This window comes from Zonotrichia albicollis, chromosome 2, assembly GCF_047830755.1.
Source record: "Zonotrichia albicollis isolate bZonAlb1 chromosome 2, bZonAlb1.hap1, whole genome shotgun sequence".
Classification (NCBI taxonomy): Eukaryota; Metazoa; Chordata; class Aves; order Passeriformes; family Passerellidae; genus Zonotrichia; species Zonotrichia albicollis.
Genome location: NC_133820.1, coordinates 20,023,467 through 20,035,605, shown reverse-complemented (window position 1 = coordinate 20,035,605; position 12,139 = coordinate 20,023,467).

Genomic DNA, 12,139 nt, shown 5'->3' with positions numbered 1-12,139 from the left:
CCCCTAAGGAGTGGGATGTCCCCAGGGCAGCCTGGTGTGCTGTGGTGCTGTCCTTTGGAAAAAGGCACTATCAGGACATGACAGCCCCTCTCCTATCTTCGGGATGAATTTGGGACCACAGCCCAGTCCCATACCTGTGCTGGTGCACCCCAGAGTGGGATTGTACCCCTTGAGCTGTGCTGGCAGCTGAGAGTGAAGCTGAGGGTGGCTGCAGGGCGGGAGCTGCTGCATGGCACACAGTCCTGCTGCCCCTCTTGGGCAGGGTGAATCCAGGCCACCAAAGAGAGCTCATCTGTGAATTCAGGTCACTGGAACAGCTCTCATATCACCCTGCATGACTTTATTTGTCAGAGGCATTGGATGGATTCAGTATTTCCCATAAGTTCTCAGTCATCTCTTTTCCAAACCATGAGGCACCATCCCTGTTTGCAGACAGGTGGAGGCAGCTCCCGTGGCAGTGGATTGGAGCTGTGCCAGCTGCTGGAGCGGGGATGGGGACCCTGGGCATCCCTGAGCTTTGCTGGTGGCACTCCTTACTGTTAAAGGTGACTGAGGGTAGTCTGGGATGGCTCTGGTGTCATTTCTGCACAGCCACTGCTGTTCTGGATGCCTCCCTTGCCCTCTGCACTGCAAGCTGTATTTGGTAGTGATGCTAGAGGTTGACATAGAGGTGACTCATTTCCACCACCAGATCTCTCTCACACAATGCATCTATATCCTGTTTAATTTCACACCTATCCTGTTTGCTTAGTTGCACAGCATTGCTGTTCTATTTGTTGAATTTTAGATTGTATTATAAGGAGTGAATTTTTATAATATATTATACTATATGATAATTGCTCATTTAATTTTAACTTGGTAATATGTTTATACTGCAAACAGTTATGAAAATTACTTACAAGAGTATTTTAACTAGATGTGTATTTTGAGGATACAAATTTAATATGCTATACAAACCTTATGGGACAGAATGGCTGTGTCCTTACTCAGTTAGGTAAATGCAAGTTTACTTGAGCACAGAAGCATTCACAACCCAGGGAGTATTTTGAGACCACTGCTTAATTAGGATAATTGCTACCCATAAGTCACAAATTCGGATATGAGGTATCACCAGAGCTGCTCCTGGTTTGCTGCAGATGGGCAGTGCAGTGTTGAGCAAGGAGCACACAGCCTCAGCTGAGAGCCTGTTACTCACCCTGAGAGGAGTTACTCATGCTGCTCCATTTACCACACGAGTAATGAGGAGATGAACACCCCTGTTCTCACCAAATACTCAGGAGTTCCTTAGGTGGACGGATGTTGTTGAGGTGGAAGCCACATCACTCCATTTTGTTGCCTGTTTTTTTGGCCTAGGCTAAAGCGCTGCACCCATCAGGGCCTGATATCAGAGCACTGGGAGCTTTGTGCATCTCCCTGCCAGCCTGATATCAGAGCACTGGGAGCTTTGTGCATCTCCCTGCCAGCACCCCACTCAGCCTGCCCCTAAACATCCTTCCAAGAGCCACAATGCTTCTGGGTGCACTCTCCTTATCCTCCCAACCCTCTGCTCCTCTTGATCCCACTGAACCAGCACTTTTAAATTACTCCTGTCCTTAGTATAATTTAATGAAGGAGCTGAGGGAATGGACAGGGATGGGGGGAAGATCAGTGCGAGATGCTTAGATGGCACTGAAGGTCTTGTCAGCCTAGGGGAGGCCCCATGGCAGGCTGGCTGCACAGCTTCCACTTTCACAGCTGTGTCTGCCCTATATAAGTTGAAAAGTTGCTCTCCCTCTGTCTCTGTTTCCATAGTGGATTTTAGTACTGTACCTACTGATTGGATAAATGACAATGAAAGAGACTCTTCAGAGAAGCTGGAGGTTTGGTAGGTAAAATAATTTGGCTTGCTGTGAACATTTGTACTTGAAATTTCCAATTTCAGTGTGGAATTAAATTTTGACCTCATCAGCATACCTGACTCACACTAAGCACTACTGGAAGGTTTGCTAACCCTTTATTTAATGTTCTGATCTACTGTTTGTTCCAACTTTAGCAAAAACCTTCCTTTTCTTTAGCAAAGTGTAGCAGCCAAGCTAAACAAATATCAGAAAATCCTTTTAACTGTGTCCACTTCCTCTGTTTGAATGCCCTGAGCTTCCCAGCCCATTGTGGCAGCATTCCTGCTCTGCAGCCACACAGCAAAGGCACCTCATTTCTGCTGCTCTCAGCATGTGGCTTCTGCCTGCAGAAAACCATCATGCCTTGGCCCTTCGCTTTCAGGCAGGTGCCCATTTCTCTCTTTTATCCTGCTCTGCCAACCTTCAGCTCATGGTCCTGGTACCGAGGGCTGCAGCTGCAGTCATCCCAGCAGCGCAGGATCACACACTCCTCCTAAGGCAAGTGCAAAGTCAGGGGCTAAGCACAGATTAGGGATCAGGTATTTCAGTCAGTGACATCCTAAGAACTTGATCTGAATGGCCTGGCTTAAAATAAATAACCCATTTTCAATCAGGTTTCGCTTCTGACAGACAGACTCCATGAACGTAGGAAAAAGTAGGAGAAGGCTCTGGAGCAAATCCACCAGAGTCATGCATGGCAGTAATTCCACGCCAAGCAACAGGGACTCACTAATGCTGATGTTTCTTGGATTAAGCAATGTGTCCTGGTTTTCCATCCACGGAGTGTGCAAGTAGCCAAGTTCCACTGCCAGCTTGGGTTCCTGCTGGGACTATTCCCAACAGACAAATCTCAGAGGAGAAAACACAAGGGATTAACAGGATGTTTTCCCCAGTGGTTTCATTAGATTTTGAATGAGGCCTAAAATGTTGCTGATGCTAAAAGTATGTGCACTTTTAGCTGCACAGACTTAGCCACGCCCTTTAATAATCTTTAATGATCTGATCCCTTTGCAGTACCAACCACAATAACAGCATTGGGGTGATGCCAGGAGATGATGAGCCATCTTGGTTATACTTTAATACTTCAGGAAGACAAACTCCTACTGATCTTGCCTAAGAAAAATGGGTGCCTTTTAACTGCAGTAACCAATCCCACTCCCTCTTAAGCTGCCAGGTGCTTTCTCCCATAAGATCCTACCTGCCATACTCTGTGCCTGTTTGGCCTGCACTTGCAGCCCAGCTATGAATTTTGGTTTTTCCCCTGTCACATTGCTGTCCCATGAGCTGCAGGGACCTGGAAAAGTCTGGAAAGCACACAGGCACCCCAGCCCCTGGAGGCAGGCCACTGGCACTGGGCTGCAGCCTGGTTTTGCCAGACATGTGACAAAGTTGACTGTGCTGTGTCATTGTGTTAGAGAGGATCCAAACAAGAGCCTCTTCCTCGGGCAGACTGCAGTGCCAGAACACGGGATTGGAGCTGCAGGGGCCCACTGCAGGGAGAGAAAAAACAGAGAGCAGTCTCTCCTGTGTTTGCAATGTGGAAAAAAGGCTTCTGAAGGCACCTCCTGCTTCTGACAGTGTTTCAGATATGTTGCAATCCTGTGAAAGCAAAGCCTCCCCACATGCGCAGCTTCTGCACCTTTCCCTTGGTGCTGGTGTTCTCCCTCTCTCCTGGGGCCAGCGCTGCCTCCTTCCCCAGCTGGCAGATGAGAACTTGCTGCAGTGCACTTACCTCTGGCCAAGGTTTTTTAAAAATTCAGCTACCAACCAACCTGCTCTTCAGCCAGGTGAGTCCTGAGACAGTTATTCCTGCTAAGTTTTCCCTTCCACAAACTCCTGGGATGGCTGTTTCAGAGCCAGCCCCTTGTCCCCACCCCTGCTGTTGCTGCTGACTGAGCAGGGCCAGCCAGGGATGCAGGGAAGATCTCAGCCCTTGCTGGAGCCATAGCAGGGTGGTTTATGGCATGACATCACCAGCACAGCACAAGCATGAGCAATGGCACAGAGGGGAATTGGGGCTGGATGCCTGGAGGAGCAGGGAACAGGAAGAGAGAGAGACTGAAGAAGGAGGTTTGTTTTCTGTTTTCTTCCCTGCAAGTCTCAGTACCTGTGTTAGAGCAGGATCTCTGGTTTTGGGACACTAAGAGACACAGGTTAACAGGGAAACCATCAAATCCTGCTTTATTGTAGCACCTTCATTTCCTCCAAGTAGTGGGAAGTATGAAATCAGTTCTCTCAGTTCTGGTTTTAATTCGCTCTGGTGCATCAGCAGCTCCTCTGGCACCAGCAGGGGCTCTCCCCACTGTTCTGTGCCTCTGGGCACCACGCCCGGGCTGCTATGGCATGGTGCATTAGAGCAGATCTAACCCTGTAAGCCCCACTAATCCCTCCAGGGCAGGAGAACACTGTTCAATGGGAGGGATGCAGCAGAACTGTGAGTGAACTGCAGAGACTGTGGGATGCAGAGACCAGGGTTTACCAGGGCTACCCCAGACTCCTAATCCCCAGGTGTTACCACTGCCAATAGGTTTTGGGGGGTTCTGAGGACACCCCAGGCCCAGCTGAAGGACACAGACTGGAACCCAAGGTCTCCAGGGCTGCAGCCACAGCTCAGTCCCTGCTCTCTGCCCACACCTCCCCACAACCACCACATTCGAAGTGCCTCGAGATGCTGCTCCCACATACAGGGTTTCTTTCTTCTTCAGTGATTTATTGAAAGAAGTAGGGTCTCCTGGCATCCCTCAGGATTTCTAGGGAAGGTATTTAAAATAAAAGCACTTGGATCTGTAGGTTTCCATCAAAATAACGGCGCCTGTGATGACAGGCAAAGCATAAACGCTTAGGCAGACAAAGATAAGCCTTGGTGCTGTGGCTGCCTATTTAAATCAGATCCCCACAAACGCCGCTCTGGACAGGAGACCCAAAGTCTTTCTTGTTCATTACGTGAGCCTAAGCAGAAGACCTTTATTTGAAGCTTATTTCTGCTTTCATATGTCACAGCAGCAGTATTCTCCAGCAGTGGAGGGCAGCTTTTCTCTAATTTTAGATCTTTCTCTCGGAAGATGGCAGCTGACAACGGAGACAGGCCTCTGAAAAGGATGGATTTGAAGGCTTGCCTTTTTACTAAAGATGTACAAGCTGTGCAGCACGGCAGTTCTTGTGAGATCAAACCGAGTGGATTTCAGATTCAAATCCCACCCTACTTTGAGGTCAGACTCCAGGCAATGTGTCCCAAGCTGCTCACCAACAGAAAGGCAGGCGTCATTTTTTTTAGCAAGAAAATACAAATTGTGAGTGCTAAGAAAGGGGAGCAGGGGCAGGGATAAATGATTTACACACAGCAAACCCACTGAGGAATTCAAACAGATGCTTTATTGTCTCCGAGGGCTCCAGGCTGGATATATCCATTTCTAAATAGAATTTGCTGCATGCACCTCAGTGAATCATTTCAGGCTACAAATTGTCCTGCAAGGTTCAAGGTAAAGCTTCTCTGTTTCCCTCCTGAGCAGCTCATTGCACCTGAGAAAAGGCAGAGCCAGCCCACAGCACGGGCAGAGGTAGGAAAAGCCCCACCAGGTCAGTTGCAATCCCCCTTTTTTGTGGCCACAGTGTCTGATGGGCTTTCAATAGCAAGCTTAGGGACACCTCAACAAAACAGTGCTTTGCACCACCTATTTCAGCTATTAAGATAGAAAAGTTTGCACAAATAGGGAGTCAACGTGGCAAAGCAGAAGCTACCAACTGAGTTACTTATGGGGATGAGTAATTTTTGTTTTTTTGTGTAGCTACTCCCTTATCACAGATGTGTCACCCCCTGTGTCCTCCCTTGGGGCAAGTGATGCATTCTCCCCGGGGCCCTTTTTTGTCATTAGAAGGCAATGTAAAGTATCTATCTGTGTATCTGCCTAATCTCATTCTGGCTGTTGCTGTGATGGATAGATAACAGATATGAAAATTACAGCTTGTCTAGCAAGGCTCAGCTATCCTCCTGAATGACTTCCTATAGGGAGTGACCAATCTTTAAGGCACAGAGAGCTGCCCTGACAGGCAGCAGCCTGGAGACCAAGCTTCCAACTCCCATGGACGTTTACATTCACTTCTGTGTAATTTTTAAAGGAATTTTGTATTGAAATTGTTCAGGTGCACATTTGTCATATATCAGTGACTTGTGGAGTTGCAAATTTTAAAGGGATGTTGTAAGGGTAAAAATAATCTTGGCTGGTTTCCCCTTTGCTAATCAGGTGCTGACAGCCACACAAGCTGAGTGGGAAATGCCTGCTTCTGGTTTGCACTTCTTTTGCTCAGGAGATGGAGACAGGGCAGAGCTCAATCTCCCTCAGAAGGGTTTAGAGCCATGGACCACAAGCATATTCTTCTTGGAGTGTTGAGCAATTCCTTCCCTAACTTAACAGACTGAATTTTAAATATCTAATTTAGCTTTCAGCTGCATGTTATTAGCGTTTTTTCTCCTTTCAGTTTGAATTGTAAAAGAGGAAAAAAAAAAAAGAGAGAGAGAAAAACCTAGGCTTCCCTCGGTAGCCAGGCCCCCAGTTTGTTTTCCTTTTCAGTCTGATGCACAAGGATCCAGTAAAGATTAGCAAATGCTGCTGGAGAGTGTTCATTTACATCAGAACATGCTGTTTGCAACTGATTTTTAAAGACTCACTCTCCTTCTCTATTAATTTTATGCTGTGAAATAAAATCATACAAAAATAAGACATACAATGATTTTGACAGCAAACTAAATAGGGCGCTCTGTAGGAGATGCCATCACTGATTTTGCCCATTTTGTTTAGCTGAGAAAGAGCAGGGAAATGCTTGCTTTAAGGAAAATCACTCTCCAAAGAACAGCAGCTGGGGAAGTGGAGGCTGGTAAGCATTTGCTGCCTGAAGATTCCTAAGCCTGGGAGCACTCACTACAGGCAGTTTTCCCTTTGGGAATGGGAGCTATGTGTGTTACTTTGCCACCCAAAGGGGAAGAGTCTCTCTTATCCTACAAAGAGGAACTTTTCCAGAAAAAAAAACCCTCACACATCTGTCTTCATCTTGCTCTTCTTCTTAACCTGAGAGTGCCTTGCAGTGCCAGCCTGCCTTTAGAATAACTTGGGGAATGTGCCTGCGGACACATCTTGGCAAAGGGAGGAAGGGAGGGGCGCAGAGCAACCAATCACGGCAAGGACTGTTGTTTTCAACAGGGAGCAAAATGAAGCAGGGACCTTCATGTGGAAAAAATAACAAATGCAAATGCAAAAACAAAAAAAAAAAAAAATTAACTAAGGAAAAAGCTCAACCCATAGAAATAGTATCATAGAAATCTTACACTTAGTCTGTGCACTTGGGTCTCTCGTGATGAGAACATAAGTGGAGTAAAGGCCGTTAATATTGTTCAGATAAACATAAAACACTCCCCTCCTCTGCTTCCGCTGAGAAAAACCCCCCAACCTGGAGGAGGCAGCTTTTCCAAGAGCTGGATCACATCCCTTCTCACCCGATGGGGGGATGCCTGGTGACCTGCACATCCATTCCCCTCTCCCCATCTCCCTTATTGCGAGGTACTCCCAGCAATGCCCTTCTCCCCCGATCCCAGAGGGGCTGTATCCAGCTCAGTGCCCCTGGGATGCTCCAGAGAGGCCATTCCTGCCCATTCCTACAGCTGCTGCTCGGGATCCTTCCTCCTACAGCCGCTACTCGGATCCTTCCATCCCCGGTCCCGCTGCGGACCGGCGCTGCTGCGCGGTCTCCCCAGCACCAAGCCCATTACCGGCACTCACAAATCATTCTCACCGTAATTAGCAGCAATTAGTGACTTAATGGAGAGTCTTTGGGGATTCCTAAGCGTGCCTCGTGAGCACGTGGGGTTTTTAGGACGGTGGAAGTTGAGAAAGCCCTGAGGAATGCTGGTGGCATCTGGCTGTCCCTTATCTCCCCGGATGGGTTTGGCTGTGTGCGCCCTTCCCAGACATCGCCTGGCTGGGGGAATTCCACCTGCCCGCCCTCGGTGGCATCCCCGGGAGCTGTCCCCGGGATCTCTGCATTCTGTCCCTCAGATCTCTGCCTGCTGTCCCCGGCATCCCCGGGAGCTGTCCCCAGCATTCCTGCCTGCTGTCCCCGAGATCTCTGCCTTCTGCCCCCGGTGTCTCTGCCTGCTGTCCCCGGGATCCCTGCCTGCTGTCCCCGGCATCCCCGGGAGCTGTCCCCAGCATCCCTGTGCGCTGTCCCCGAGATCTCTGCCTTCTGCCCCCAGGATCCCTGCCTGCTCTCCCCGGGATCTTTGCCCACTGTCCCCGGGATCCCTGCCTGCTCTCCCCGGCATCTCTGCCCGCCACCCCCGCCTCGCCCCCCAGCCCTCCCCCGGCCACGAAAACCATGCGCAAACCAAGATATGCACACTCCGAAAGAAGGAGAGCGAACTCAGCTTGCCCAAAACGCAGTGGGAGCCAGTTTAAAATCAGATTAATTCCCTCTGCCCCAGTAGGTCCAAGGCTGAGCCTCCCGAGCAGTCGCATAGGGTTTGTTTGTTGAGGGCACAAGGCGTTAACTCCTCCAAAAAAACCCCCCTCACCTAATTAAACTTCTCATTCTGCAAACAAATAGGGCTTCTCAGAGGAGACAACGCAGTCTCCCTGAGGTTGTTACTGTTGGGCAGATTTTTGCAAGTCATTAGCAACCTCGGGAAAATGTTGATCAAATGGCTGGAAATGCAGCTTTTCAGTTTTCCACTAAACCGAGCATAGTAAGCCACTGCGGCATAAGCATCTTCATAATGATGTTTCTGAGTTAACAGAAGGGGCCTGGGGTGTTTTAATTGCCTTAGTTTCTAAATAAATGTAAAGAGATTTGTACACTTTCTAAATAAATGTAAAGAGATTTGTACACGTCCTGGATGCAAACGACCTCTTGCAGAAAGGCTGCCTGAGTTTCCTTTTGGATTTTTGCCTCTGAAAGAAGGAAGAAAATCCCATTAAGGCTGGGGTTTGAGTGTGGTACTAGCATGTACCCAAAACTATAATTAATGCAGACACTTACCACTTCTCGGTTTGAGATATAACCAGCACCTCTATATCTGTGAATCCTTCTCAACTGCTAACACAGGTTGTTAAATACTCTTTTGTCTAGCTGAATTTTCAAGATTTTTGTGCCGTTTCACTGACAAACTACAAGTGACATGGACACACATCAATAGAAATAGGACAATTACAATAGATAGATAGCTAGTCAGTCAGTCCTTAGGTCAGTATGCAAATTGCTATTTTTAGAAATTACACATTTTTGCCCTGCATGTGGGCTCTCATCTTTCTGTAATTATGGGCATTCTGCTATATAACAGAGTCTACTTCTGTATGACAAGTTATTTTGTAACATGTTGGCAGCGGTTTCAATTGCACAAATCGATCCAGGCATTGGAAATTTAAAACAGAATTTTTACCTTTATTGCCTAGTTTAATTTCTACCTGCTCTCTGCAGGTGTACAGGGAACATTAGTCTCATCCAAATTCCAGATCACTATTTGCTTGGGGTAATTTTAATTGAGCTGGCTGAAGGTGAAACTCACCCCAATGAATAATAATACCTGCTCTTCTAGAAGAATGACAGAGATGAAAATAGAATTAATTCAGAGATCCATTCCTATGGTCTAGCCACTGGGCACTCATCCTCCAAATTAGATTGGACAGAATGGGAACTCCTTTGAAATTACCAGGCAGCCAATTCAAAATAAACACAAAGGAATTCCTTTCCATAACATACACAATTGAACTGGGGGACTCACTGCCACCAGCTGGTCTGGAGGCCCCCAGTATAAACAGGTTCCAAGAGGGGTGAGCAGCTGCACTAAGCTGTGCTGCAGTCCCTAGAGGTTTGGCTGCAAGCTCCAGCTCAGAGTCCCTCAAGTCTCCCCCTGGCTGGTGATGAGATGCTGAGAAGGTGGGGATGGGTTGGATCATCTCACCCATGTTCCTCTCACTCCTTCCCCCCCATCCACCCCTGGCTGCTCTCAGGAATGAGCTGTCAGGCTGATCCAGGAGCTCTTCTCCAGCCCTGGGCATCACTCTTGGTTTTGTGTTGCAGCACAGGGCCGGTCAAGCCGTGTGATCCCCAGGCACAGCTGATCACAGCCAAAAACTGAGAACCTGCCTGCACCCCTGCCCAGAGACAAGACTGTCCCACATGGCTCTCCCTTTCCAAGTACTGAGGTTTGCAAAAACCATATTTTACTGGAAGGTCCACAAGAAACCAGAGCATTCAACCCAGAGCTGGCTTTGCAGCGCCTTAGTGACCCTCCACAGGAATTCAAGGCAGACTGCATTTTTTGTGTGTGTGCTTGTTATCTTATCTTTGAAGTCCTTTGGGAGGCCTCCATCTGCCTTCAAATGACCTGCACAAGGTCTGACTGCAGATCTTTGTTTAAGGAAGCAATTGTGAGATTTTTTTAGCTCACATATAACAGGTAGATGTAAAGAGCTTGCCAAGGTCTGGCTTCACAGCCCATAATGTTTTCATTAGCATCACTACCAGAGATGCCAGGTCAGAGCTCAGCCCTCCATCTTCAGTGGGCCCAGCACAGTCAGTGCTCTCAACCTCTTCTTTCCCTAATCCACCTACCCCAGGGCTCAGGAGAGAACTGTTTTCCAGCTCTCCCAGAGAAAGCCAGGGGTGTGGGGTTCCCCCAGTTCATCCTTTCAGGGCACCATTTTCCACAGGCAATCATTCCCTCTCTTCACTTTACAGCACTGAGCCAAGGACTGAATATGTTCCTGTTGCTCACCAAGGGCCAAGCCATAGATGAGCCCTTGCACAGGTGGAGATGACAAGACTACCATAAAATGCCATTATTGTGACACAGGAGCCTGACTGCCTGGGTCCCACACAGGGGCTGTCTGCACAGCCATGGATCAAACATTTCCCCATTCCTGCAATTCCATAAATGCTCACAGGTATCAGTTTTCCATGAACACTGTGGACAGACTGCTAAGTGACTAAAACATCCATTTTCTCTATAGGTGCCTACATCCCAAGGGTGCAAGTGGCAGTGTGCTGGCTTTTCCTGCTTGCACCCAGGAGTTTGATTTCAATTTCTGCTCAGAGCCCTTCCTGCACCATGGCTGTGTGAAGGAGGCATGAATTGCAGACTGAATGTAGTGGTTCTCCATGAACCATGGGTAAAATTCACCCTGCCAGGCCTTGCACCCGAAGTTGTGGCCCAATTTAGACAGGAGGATGATGGAAGCAGCAGATCTATAGAGAGGCTCTTCTCACTGTGCCATGAGAAATCTTTCCATGCTAGCCTGAGAGTCAAAATGGAAAACAATGGTCCAGGAGACAGACCAGGAGGGCACACAGGTCTGAGGTCAGTAAAGAACCCATAGGAATGTTAAATGAGTGACCTTTCATCCTCTTTATTATCTTTCTTGGTAGCAGAGCTTTTGTACAAGATTATTTTTGGAGATTTTCAAGAGAGATATTGGCACCAATTGACACAAGGTTAATTCCCATCCTCTTGGTTCCTTCTGTGCCTGTGGAAGGCAAGGAGGAATTTCCAAATGCAATAATGGGGTTTGAATCAGACCTTGCAGTGCCAGCTAATAAACTCCCCCATGGCTCAGCTCTTCACCTGAGCTAGTGCAAATCCTCACCCTGCAAACGGGAAGCATTTCTAACTTAGGACAAGGTAATCTTGTTTAACCCAGAGTTTTTAAAATAGAAGTGCCCCTTGTGACATAACTTCGCCCATCCACCTTGGCTTCAGATTTGTTAATTATTGAGAAATACTTAGTGGTCATGGAAGTGCAAACAACTGATGCCAGCAGGAACATTTCCTATAATAGTCTGGAGTTTATCTATGGATCCTACACTTACAGAGGAAGAATTGTATAAATAGAGTTAATCTTAAGAGTGTGTCCTAAGTGTGATGGACAAAGGTCTCTCCTTCTCCTGAGCCCTCCTACTACCCTCAGGCAGCAGCTATATCCCCCTGACCAATGGTCATATGCACCAGTGGAGGTGAAGCATTGGAAAAGTGACCTTCAGAGGTTCCACAGGAGGTTTTTCAGCTGGAGAGAAAATCCTTCTCCACAGTTCTGTTCCCTCGGCTACAGCACAATTACTGCAGCAGTTGGTGTGTGCTTGGAGGGACCTGCAGCTGAATGCTAAATTCATTTATTTCTCTGATTGGACTCTGCATATCTATTTACCAAGCATAACTGTGTGCCTCTCTAGCCTTACATGGGTACTCCCTTGTTTTCTTTTCCCATTGCCAAGAAATA